General features: G+C 39.7%; 1 long non-coding RNA gene across 2 annotated transcripts in view; it reads left to right on the plus strand.

Annotated features, from left to right (window-relative positions):
• LOC132776210 (uncharacterized) overlaps positions 1-5,050 on the plus strand; it is a 78,559-nt gene extending 73,509 nt beyond the window's left edge. For both annotated transcript variants that reach the window (XR_009631596.2, XR_010910037.1), the window contains exon 3: positions 4,807-5,050. This is a non-coding gene — a long non-coding RNA (uncharacterized lncRNA). The remainder of the gene's footprint in view (positions 1-4,806) is intronic.
• Positions 5,051-12,980: the final 7,930 nt, after the last annotated feature.

Raw genomic sequence — 12,980 nt, forward strand, 5'->3', positions numbered from 1 at the left:
CCCCTGATTGGCTGAAAAAGAGGGAGGCTAGGATCTGTGTGGAGATTGCCAGGGAACTCTGTTGATGTCACTGCCTCCAGGTGTGAATTTCCTTGGCAAAGAGAATGGCAGCTGGGGATTGATCAGTGTGAAGGATCAATCAGCTGTAGAGATTCCCCCGGGGAGGGCGCAGTTTGTGAGGAAACAATGGCACAGATATGTCGATAGGTACAATATAGTTCATGGGGTATAGCTGCTTCTAGTTGATTCCTGATGTTCTAAAGCTTTGAACCCCCTTGGAAAGTTGTGCAGCTCCGAACCCCCTTGGAAAGTTCTTCTTCATAAAAGGGAAAAAAAAATCATATATTTATTAATGGTCGCTTAGTGAACTATCAATCATTGGGAGGAGGGGGTTACTGTGGTTCAACAACAGCATGATGTTAGAAGGGAAAGTTGTTTGAAATACAGCCTGCTTCAGCTAACGTGTTGTCTTCATAGGAGGCCACAATAATTTATTTATATTACACTAGCAGTGTACATGGTGCATTAGGGTAAAAACAAGGTGTACACATTTATATACCTACATACACATGAGAAGGAAAGAATAATACAAACATAAAATTACCCAACTGGAAAAACAAATTTTCCAGATAGAAATATAAACCAGAGGAATATAATATAATCCAAACTCTTATATACATACAATCAAAATAGCCAAGATTATAAAATAATATTAGAATAAAATTCCAAAAAGCTTCAGAAAACAAGAAAGTTTTAAATTGAGGTTTAAAGATCAATGAGAGAAAGAGTAAAAGAAGAATGTTGTGAATGAGGTAAAGAATGTAGCTCCATTGTCAGTGTTCAAGAAAGATTACATTACTGCTGCAGGCAGCATTTTGACAAAGAATGGGAGGGGACACCTGTCTTATTCTTTGCCTCAGGCTACAAAATATCTTGGGTCAGTCCAATGTGCAGTGCAGGGTGTAGATACATAACTCATTTCTACATAAGCTTTATTCCATTTACCAAAAAAGGAAAAAAAATTAAAAAGGAATGTGTACAGCAATGAATCACAGACATAGATCAGTACATGGGGATCTTACCTTCTGTTCATATATTCGGTTAGCTCATGGGGTGCACACAGTGTAGACTCGAATATATATGGCCACCTCACTGCTCTTCCTATCCTGCAGCTTAATCTAAGTACTTTTCGCTGGATCTCTGCCTGTGCATAAGCCTTGTTTTGTTTTTGTTTTATGTTTTAATAAAAGATTACAAAATCTGTCAATTTAGAATGTTACAGATTTTATTCAAAGGTTCTTGTCATTATTCAAGACATCATACTAAATAATTATTCTTATTCTCCCTCAGGAAACCCTACCAAACGTATGTGAGCCAACAAACCATGCAATCACATTTAATTGCAATCTTGTGAAACTGTCTTTTTCAGCTTTTCCCCTCCCAAAACTGGAAAGCAATCAAAAATGAAAATGATTAATAAATGCAGATAACCCCCCCCCCCCCCCCGGATCCATTTGAGATTTAAAATAATGCTTTTTTTCTCATATGTACAATTTTCATTTGAGAAGTTTGTTGTAAAGTGTTCCCTTGCTACTTCATGGTTCACTTTTCATGGACTTGCTGTTTCGTGGGTTGTGTCTCCCAGTTTATGAATGGTTGCCATTGCCCAGAATTACATTGTAATCCCTCCTCCTGGCAATGATGGAGTGTGGAAGGGGGTCTCACCCCCTCTCCCAGGAGAAAGGCAGCCAATCAAGAGAGATTGCAAAGCAAAGCAAAGCAGAGATAGCTAGCAAAAAAAAGGTGTGCGGTGCCTCACTCTCAGAACTCGATATACATAAATAGCATCCCTACTTCATGGATTTTTACTTTTCGTGGGTGGTCCTGGAATGTAACACCATAATAAGTGAGGGAACACTGTAGTTACAGATGTTATTTTAAGGCCATTTCTTTCTTTCTTTCGATTAAAAAAAATCTGGCATTGCTGTTGTGCGCCTTCAAGTCGTTTCTGATTTATGGCAACCGTAAGGTGACCCTATTATGGGGTTTTCCTGGCAAGATTTGTTCAGAGATGGTTTGGTTTTGCCTTCCTCTGAGGCTGAGAGAGTCTAACTTGTCACCCAGTGGGTTTCCATGGCTGAATAGGGATTCAAATTCTGATCTCCAGAGTCATAATGTAATGCTCAGACCACTATGACACCCTAGTTCTCAAACAGGCATAGTCTAATACAGTGGTTCTTAACCTGTGGGTCACAGACCACCAGTGGGCCACGAGGATGAAAATCTGGTCCATGAACCTCCTTCCCCTTTATTTTATTTTATTTTATTTCCACTCCTTTCGCACTGCCTGCCACTCCTTCCTAGCCGTTGACAAACCCCGACCTTTTGGATAATCCACATCAGTTCTAGATGATTGAATATGGTTTTCTGTGGATGAGCAGATTGCGTCTGCTGTATGGCATATGTTCTGTGTCAGAAACTAGAGCAGATGTGGTCTATCCAATGCAATTTTCTGAATCGGCACCCCAAATAACCAAACCGAATCTTAAGTTGACCAAAAACTTTAGTAACCCTTATGGTACTAATGTTGGAGAATGGTCCCTGGTTAAGTGGTCCCGGGTCAAAGTGATCCCTGGTCAAAAAAAGTTTGGGAACCATTGATATAATAGAAAGCTACCATTTGAAAGCCTGTTGATTTGCTCTACATAAGAGCTCTTATATAACTCCTGCTCCTTTCAGTGGAAACACAGTGGAAAAACCACCAGATTTTTTTTAAAAAAATGTTTTGACATAGGAGGAATACACACACACACACGAGCTGGCCAAAGCTCGTTGATTTAAAAATCAAAGTCCAGAATTGATGAGCAAAAATACTTTGGGCTTATATCTTTTCCTTTGATTAGAATAATAACTTGAGGAATCTTTACATACAAAATGCAGACTGTACAATTTCTGGCACTGTATTGGCCTAGGATAACAAGGTCTTAACTGGAATGAGACTTCTTGGAGCCAGGAATTTCCTAAAACTACATGGCAAGCGGATAAAGCCTAAATATAGAACTTCAAGGAATTCCAAAGTTAAACAAGCATGAAATATTATAATTATTCAGAATTACTGAATGTGATGTAGAAGTATGTGAGTTACTGTCTTGAGCTACTTTCGTCTCAAGAGATTGCCACAGGCAAAATAGTGGAAGGGATGGTCATATTTCACTCAACCACATGCAATTTGATGACAGCCTCTAGGTCTCCCCAATTATCTGGAGAGTATCAGGTAAGAAGAATGAAAAGATGGGTGATGTGCATTCACTTCAGTTGTCTTAAGAGTATTTTAGTGAGTCAGAGATATTTCAAGAAAGGGTTTGGACAGAAATAAAGTCAAAAGAAGAAGAACTTTCCCCCTCTTCTGGACAAGACATTAATAACCTATTTCCCATTTATTGCAGCCATGCTGTGTTTTTATTAATGTTGCAATGTGACATGTGGGAAAAAGATGAATTATACATTAAAGAAACATATGAACATACAGAGGGCCCTTGGTATCCACTAGAGTTTGGTTCCAGGTCCACCAGTAAATACCAAAATACATGGATGGTCATGTCCTCATGGTGTAAAAAAATGGCATCCCATATACAAAAAAGCAATATCAAAGTTTGTTTTATGGATTTTTATTTTGCAACTAGCTGTACTTACGTGTTGCTGTGGCCAATCTTTCCCTCCCTCTTTCTCTCCTTTCCCTCCTTCCTTTGCTCCCCCTTCCTTCCTTCCTTCCTTCCTTCCTTCCTTCCTTCCTTCCTTCCTTCCTTCCTTCCTTCTCTACCTCTTTCCTTCCTCCCCTTTTCTTTCCCTCCCACTTTCTCTTTTTTCTTCCTTCTTTACCTCTTGCCTTTTTTCTTTCTTTCTTTCTTTCCCTCCCTCCCTCCCTCTCTTTATTTTTTGCTCTCTTTTCTTCCCTCCCTCTTTACTTCCTTTTTTCTGTATCATCATTTAGCTTTTCGTCATTTAGCTTTTTTGGGTTTTAAGTCCTTTCTGCTCTTTTTTTTTGGGGGGGGGGTTACGAGTGATGATCACTCGTTGGTCTGTTAGGGGTGTAGTGTCCAAATTTTGTGTCAATTCATCCAGTGGTTTTTGAGTTATGTTAATCCCACAAGCGAACATTGCATTTTTATTTATATAGATGTATTTGAGATACGGTTGGTTGAACTCATGGATGCAGAATCTGTGGATATGGATGTCTGGCTGTATTTGTTTTTCTTCTTCGATTCCTTTTATCTGTTCATTCCTTTCCCTGTCCTCTTTACCATGCAGGTCTTCCTCTCCCAGGCATGCATGGGTTTCAGTCTACAGTTATGCAGTTTCTGAGCAAACCATGCAAATTTCATAGAAAAGCTGTGCAGTTTCATATCCTGTCCTGGCGGGGGGAAATCACAAGTATCTTGAAGCTTATTGATTGCATCAAGTCAACTTGAACTTGTGGTATCCTGCATAACCACAGAACAAAAACCCGTTTCATTGTTCTGGACACCCATTGGGAATTGGAACATGTGAGATTTTATCACCCATACTTCCAACCATGATAGTTAACATCTATAGAAGCCCAACTATTTGATGCCCAGCCCTTATAATGGATCATGTGAATGAGAAGACTCATTTTTTATTGCAAACATAGCTGGCTCTCTCTCCATATTTTATATGATTACTTTGCTATTATTATATTTCTATTGCCAAGGTGAGGAAAAGGAATTTGCAAGAAATTTTACCCCAGGTAAGCTAATCTGACTTGGGTATTATTATTTTGACTTGCAGGGACAAAACACACTATCTACTTCTCCTTTGACAGCAAAATGTTTTGGACTGACCCTACTAATGAATGAACTACAGGACTTCAGCAGAGAATTCCACACCAACTACAACCCATGATCCCATGATCCCAGAGGATGTAGCAGTTATTAATATGTTTTCAGTTCCTTGTTTTATTGTTTAAATGTAATTACATTTTATGATTTAATTGATTGTTTTATGCTACTGTTGTGTTTTGTTAGGTTTTCATGCTGTGAGTTTTCTGGGCTGTATGGTTATGTTCCAGAAGCATTCTCTCCTGATGTTTCACCCACATCTCTGGCAGGCATCCTCATAGGTTGTGAGGTCTCACAACCTCTGAGGACGCCTGCCATAGATATCGGCAAAACTTCAGGCGAGAATGCTTCTGGAACATGACCATACAGCCTGGAAAACTGACAGAAACTCAGTGATTCCAGCCATGAAAGCTCCCAACAACATAATGAATGTCCCCATTGTTAATTATAAAATGAGTTTAGAGGAATATCTAGGTTTTTGTGTGTTGTAAAAGACTAGAAATTCTAAGATGTTTCCTTAAAGGGGCTGAAACTGCTAACAATCCTGTTCAGGGATTACTCTTAAAATGTTCCACCTTCATGTTTTTCTATCTTGTTTTGAGCCAATTTTAAATGCATATTAGATGAACAATTAAAAAGCTGACAGTAAACAATAATATAATATCAGTGCTGCAAAAAATTGCCCCTTCATTACATGGAATCTACTCCTCCTCCCACCTTCCTCCAATTCATAATACGCTTTAAAAATACTGTTCTGTCAAATCTCTTACACTTGGATTTTTAATATCTTCCATTGCATATTATTATAATTGTATTTATCTAGTTGTGAATCCAAATTTTGGATTAATAAATGAAATGAACCATCAAACGAAATATCCATTGGAGATTTGAAAAAGGAACGCCTTCATATATTCAAAGTGTAAACATTCATTTAAAACATTTAAATAAAGTTCTATTGTTTTAAACTGGGTTGATATAGAGCAAGTGCTCCTTATTATATTCCAAAATAAAGAAGCAAATGACGCCTTAAGAAAAATGATATCAAAATTTTTCGTAATTTCTCCCAAAAGGAGACTTGGGTTTCAGCAGCCTGCTCCTCGTATAATAATGACTGGCAGAACTTGTGAGTGTGCAGTTTCCAAAAGTCCTTTTTAATGACACTGCTTAAAGACACAATGAAATTTCACATGGCAAGACGAACACTCAGGATTATGAAACTGGATCGCAGGGCAGACTTTACTGTACTTTCGCATGTCAAGAAACAAGCATCAGATCAGTGGATTTGCCAAATGACAAGAGCCTGACCTATGCTTTTTGGATTTCTGCCAGTTTTGCCATCAAAAGAGGCCCAGTGCTTGAGTTGAACTAGGTGGGATAGCTTGTTATGCAAAAGCATTTATCAGGTTTTATAAGCGAGACAGGAGGTCGGCATTGATGCCCACTAGTATAATGAACATTTATCTTTTATGAGAAACTCCAACCTTTGTCTAAAGAAATGGCCACATTTCTTCTGCTAGTTCTTCGAATCAAAGCATTCTCTCTCACAGTTGAATCAAGAGTTCAAACAATTAGATTGGAAAGTGAAACGGGACAACTCAAAAATAAGTTAAAGCTTTTTGTATATTTAAAGGATTCCTTAGGAATGCAAGAATGTAAGTTCTGTGTAATTTAAACACAATATACAGCTTTAAAAAACAGAATAGTCCTACAACCTCATCACATCGACTTCTTACTCCGTCCTGGGATGATTCCAAGATGGGGCCAAGACGGAGATCGCCGGAAACCTTCACACAACGTAGGGCTACTTCCTGACATGGTCCTAGGATGGAACCCTGAAAATCGTGTTCTCATTACTAAGAACAGGACTACCTCAGGAGATACAATGAGACCTGAATTATACTATTGGTTGTTGTTTCTGATGCTTGTTTTATTGCTGTTATAATGTTGCTTGTGTTATTTTATATTGATTATTGCATTTTGTACATGTTATGATTTTAACTGTTGACTGGGCTTGGCCCCATGTAAGCCACCCTGGGTCCCTTCGGGGAGATGGAGACGGGGTATAAAAATAAAGTTATTATTATTTGAAGCACAACAAGATGAGTCCACAGCAGACACTCTGCTGCCTGTTGTATTGGATCACACGTCGGACACTTCCCGTGTCTAGGACTGTGTGATGTCTTGGCGAATAATGCGTGCAGATCCCAGTTAGGTGGCCTTCTGCAGCTGGCAGCTGGTAATTTTGTCAGTGCTGATTGTGTTTAAGTGCAGGCCATGGTCTTTAGGCACTGCACCCAGTGTGCTGATCACCACTGGGACCACCTTGACTGGCTTGTGCCAGAGTCTTTGCAGTTCGATCTTTAAATCCTCATATCACATCAGTTTTTCCAGTTTTCTCTTCCATCCTGCTGTCACCTGAGATTGCAACATTGACAATCCACACTTAGTTTTTTTAACATGATCATGAGGTCAGGAGTATTGTTCTCCAAAACTCTGTCTGTCTGAATTCGGAAGTCCCAGAGTAGCTTGACATGTTCATTTTCTGTAACTTTTTCCGGCTTGTGATCCCATCAGTTCTTTGTTGCAGGCAGATGGCATTTGTGGCAAGGGTTCCAATGAATCATCTGAGCAACGGTGTTATGCCTCTGCTTGTAGTCTGTCTGCACAATCTTCTTGCAGCAGCTGAGGATGTGATCTATTGTTTCATCTGCTTCCTTGCAAAGTCTACATTTGGGATCTGTTGTTGACTTTTCAATTCTGGCTTTGAAGTTGTTGTTGTTGTTGTTGTTATTATTATTATTATTAGCCAGTCCCACTAAATAAAAAGAATCACAAAAATAAAGGAAAATAAAAAAGATTCAGGAGAGAGGCCAAGCCAGAAGCCAAGCCAAAAGATGCACTGAAGCCAGGATGCCAAATAGGAGAGGAAGAGCCACATGGTTGTTACGGATGGAAAAATGGCTGGGCCCTTACTGTTACAGTCATCCAGCCAAGCCGAAGAAGCTGGATTGGCCAAAGGAAAATGGCTAAAATGGATCCACGCATGAGCCTGTAAATTATCTATTAAAAATTATTGCTAGGCATGTACCCATACATATATAGAAACTACATGCAAACATATATCCCCTTTGTTCTCGTTTTAGGCAATATGTAAGAAACCACCCACTGTGACTCTGCTCTGCAGGTTCCACTTGATGATTTATGTTTCAAGTCTAGAATGAAATTCTCTCAGAAGGGAGTTCTTGTTTTACACAGCAATATCATTGATTTCCTCTTCACATATTTATTAGCAATGTGCAGCAGTTAAGGATTTGGAATATTTAACTGTGCTCAGCTGGGCTATGAATTCTTTATTAGAGGATAATGTTTCCGTTTGACAACTTTTTGTTTGGGCTAGAAAATCCTTGTCCTTGGATTTTTATGCACAGCTGCTTGCAAAGAATGGATGATTTATTTGGGCCACCGAATTGGCTTCTCTCACACATGTGTGGTGAGGTTTTTGGAATCCCAAAAGGGATTCTACTTTTTTAGGAAAAGAAATCATTAAGTTAATGAAGTATTCATGCCAAAAAGGTTTTCCAGTTTATAAACATGATTTTTCTTCACTCATACTTGTCACATATTTTTTTAAAGGCACATGCAGCATTTAGCAGGTACATCTACCTATGTGTTCATTGGATGTGTGATAAATTGGTCCACTAGGGAAGCCTAAGTGGACTTTAAGTAGATTCTCTGTTGTTAATTTCTTGGAAATTCTAAGTCCTCATTAGTATGCAATATCAGATTCCTGGTGTTGCGAGGGATTCGTTGATCAAAGAGCAGCTGTGTGAAAATACAAAATTTACAGGCAGACCAACTTTCAAAAAGTCTAGAGGAAATGTGCTGCAAAGAGCTAGTTTCCTGAAGAACCCCTAACCTCAAGATTATCTCACAGATACTAATGAAAATATAACTGGTTCTTAAAGTTCATAGGAAAATCTGGTTTGTCTTTTCTTTGAAGATGCAAAACCCAGAATTAAGTGTAGCATGCAAATATGGGTATTTATGTCAGCATATCTAAATTTATGACTATGCATAGAAAATAGAAATGTAATAGCAATGTCTAAAACTATGAGTTTATTAACCCTTTATGTAATTGTTTTCCAAAACCAGCCCTCCCACAAGGTAGGCTGAATTTTTAAGTTTCCTGTTTGATCAGGAAGGCATTCGATTAAATTACACAGGGCGGAAAGACAGGGTTTTTATCTTGGTTTTAATGTTCACATAGTTTAAATGGTGTTTGCTGTTTCACATATCTATGTTTTAATGGGTTGTTTTAACTTTTGTATTGTATGTTTTTATTCTGTTCTAACTGCCTTGGGCTTTTGCTTAGAGAAAGGCAGGATATACATTTCTCAAATCAATCAATCAATCTATCAATATTCTAAATTGCAGAGTGAACAGCCTGGTTCCTAACTGAGGCTGACTTCAGGGAGCGGATAACACCCCCTTCCCCACCTTGGGTTGCAGCAGCTCCACTGGCTGCCAGTCTGTTGCCAGGCACAGTTCAAAGTGCTGGTTATGACAGTTCAGGTCCAGGCTATTTGGCCGACTGCACCCCTTTGTAAGACCCTGCCCAAGCCCTGAGATCTTCAGGAGGGGCCCTTCTCTTGGTTCCCCCTCTATCACAAGCTCAATTGGTGGGAATGAGAGAGAGCCTGCTCCTTGACCCATGGGCTGCTCCTCAACCTGGAACTGCTTGCCCATTAGAACAGCCCCTTCCCTGCTGTCCTTTCAGTGGCAGACCAAAACCTTTTTATTCAAACAGACGTTTAAAGATGAAGGGGTGCTGTGGTTTTTAACTTTGAATATGTTTTGATGGATTTTAACTGATTTTTACTGCTCTTTGTCTTTAATTCTGTTTTAATTTTTGTATATTTTAAATTATGTGCTAATGTTTATATGTCAAGCAGTTTTGATTCTCTTTTGGGGATATAAAGTGGAGTATAAATAAATATAACAATGACGACAACAACAACAAGTACAGGAGACCATAGTCATAATGATACAGAGTGAAATGATCCCAAAGTGGGTGGAAAATCAAAATGAAAAGGAAGCAATTAGAGAAAATACTACATTATATTAGAGGTTGGTAAAGAAGATGAACTTGAGCTCTTGACACAAGAAGGCACATATGTGATTAATAGACATCTCTGGAACCTAGTGGGATGAGTCACATAATAATGGAAGAAATTCTCAAGGAATGCACCAAACAGGAAAGGAGGGGGAATTGCATTATATGTCAAGGGTGCTATTGTAAGGCAGATACATGTCTAGAAAACAGGTTGTGAGCTTTTGAGTTCAAATTAAAGGTAGAGAATTGATCTCAATGTGAGTGTCTACAGGCACCCCAGCCAGATTGAAGATTTGGATGATGCCTTTAGTGATACAGTAGTCATGGAAAACTTCAATCACACTGATATTTGCTGGGAGTTACATCTTGCCAAGAGTGTAAGGGACAACAATTTCATCATTAGCTTTGCAGATAATTTAATTGTACAGAAGATGAAGAAGCAACAATGAGTACAACTATTTTGGATTTAATCCTGAGCAACAAAGATGAACCAGTCAAAGGTGAGGAAATAATGGGATCCTTGGCTGGGAGTGACCATGACCTCCTGGGATTTGTTATATACAAGAAAGGGAAAGTCCGATGTAGTCAGGTGCACATTTAGAACATGAAGATGGCCAATTTCAGTAACCAGCAATATTGAGTGAGATGACATGGCTAGAAATGTTCAAAGGGGAGGGAATCCATGGTGCAAGGAATTTTTTAAAGGTGAGATGTTGAAGGCACACTTACAAGTGACTTAATGAGAAAGAAACGTGGGAGCTGTTTAAACAGGGTGGATGTACAAAGAAGTTTCAGATGAGCTGAGATTTAAAGAAGACATGTAAAAGAAAAAGAAACAGCAAGCATTGTCAAAAAGAAATACAAATAAATAGCCAAAGTTTGTAGGTAGAAAGTCAGGAAAGCCAAAGTTCAGAATGAACTCAGGCTTGCTAGAGAAGTTATAAACAATAAAAAGGTGCTATGTCAAGAGCAAGGAAATGGTAGAGCCTCTGCATAGAAAAGATGGTGAAATGCTAGTAACTGGACAAAGATGAGGCCAAACTGTTTAATGCCTTGTTTGTCTCAGTCTTTTCCCAAAATGAAGGAATTGTTCTAACTGGTAAAGCAGTAGGAAAGCAATATCTAACCAATCTAAAATTAATTCAGGACTCTATAGCTTCCAATAGTACTAAAGGAACTTGTAATCTCAGAATCGTTGTTAATCATTTTTGATAATTTTTGGAGGATAGAAATCCCAGAAGCAGATTAAAGACCTCCCTCCACCCCAACTGCCATTGTCCTGGCCTTGGAGGGAGAGAAGAGGCAGGCACAGTTCCACCATGCCTAGGCAATGGCACCTATAAGTAGATGAACAACCCACTCTCCATACTAACTGATACTGCCTTGACCTTGCAGGAGAGAAGAAGAAGGATGAAAAAAAAACACCTGACAATACTCTTTACACCCCTAGAGATAGTGAGACGGTGCCAGCCACATTACCCTCAGATAGCCCGACCTATCTTAGAGACTGCATCTCCTTCTATGAACCACTGCGGGCCTTGAGATCTGCTGGTGAGGCCCTTCTCTCAGTCCCACTACTGTCACAGGTATGGTTGGTGGTGATGAGAGAGAGGGCCTTTTCAGTTGTGCCTCTCTGGCTCTGAAATGCCCTCCCTAGACAGATTAGATTAGCCCCAAATCTCCAGACCTTCTGTTCAAGCCTAAAAACATGGCTATTTACACAGGCCTTTGACCTGGAGTAATGCACTGTGGTCATGTGATGATGTCGAACATTGTTATTTGGCACTTTAGTTCGTGTTTGAAAAAACCCAAGGGCCCACAGGTATGTCTGTATCTAGAAATTTTAAAATTTTAAATTTTATCAACAGATGTTGTTTATGTTATATTCAGTCAAATTGTGTGTTGTTTTGATGATATACAATTCTGTTTTATGTGTGGCGCCTATTATTTATTTATTTATTTATTTATAGTTTTTATATTCCGCCCTTCTCACCCCGCAGGGGACTCAGGGCGGATTACAGTATACACATATATGGCAAACATACAATGCCAGTTTGACAGACAACGAATACAGACAATACACAGAGGCTATTTAACTTTTTTCTGGCCGCCAGGGGAGCTGCTGCTTTCATTGTCCATCAGCAACACCGATGAAGTTCTTCCGCATTCCACATCCTGGAGTTTTCTTTATGGCCTCATAAATTAGTTAATTTAGCCTCCCACACAAGGTGGTACCTTATTTTCCTACTTGACAGATGCAACTGTCTTTCGGGTTGCAAAGGTCGACAACAGGCTACACAATGGCTGGACACCCACTCCAGCCCGGGCTGGCTTCAAACTCATGACCTTTTGGTCAGAGTGATCTTAATGCAGCTGACACTCAGCCAGCTGCGCCACAATCCCGGTGCACCTTGAGTACTTTGTTAGCTGCCCTGAGTTCCATCGAGGATATAGTGATGAGGTACAAATAAAGTTATTTATTTATTTATTATTGTAGGACATCCATGCCCTGGTGTTACAGTGGGTTAAACCACTGAGCTGCTGAACTTGAGGACCGAAAGGTCAGTGGTTCAAATATGGGGAGTGGGGTGAGCTCCTGCTTTTATCCCCAGCTTCTGCCAACCTAACAGTTTGAAAACATGTGAATGTGAGGAGATCAATAGGTACCGCTTCTGTGGGAAGGTAATGGTGCTCCATGCAGTCATGCTGGCCACATGACCTTGGAGGTGTCTATGGACAAAGGCTAGCTCTTTGGCTTAGAAATTGAGATGAGCACCACCCCACAGAGTCAGACATGACTGGACGTAATGTCAGGGGAAACCTTTAGCTTTACCTAGGATATCCATTCTGCTCTGACATTGAAATCCATGGGTGGAAGCCATGTGCTCATGCTTCCCCCATCTGATTACCCTCAGCTGGAGCCGGGCAACGTGGGGCATGGGGTGCCGGATTCCTCATGCCCCTCTATGAAGTGAAGCAACTTGAGTGGCCATGTGACAAGTTTGTTAATC

Source organism: Anolis sagrei, chromosome 5 (assembly GCF_037176765.1).
Source record: "Anolis sagrei isolate rAnoSag1 chromosome 5, rAnoSag1.mat, whole genome shotgun sequence".
Classification (NCBI taxonomy): Eukaryota; Metazoa; Chordata; class Lepidosauria; order Squamata; family Dactyloidae; genus Anolis; species Anolis sagrei.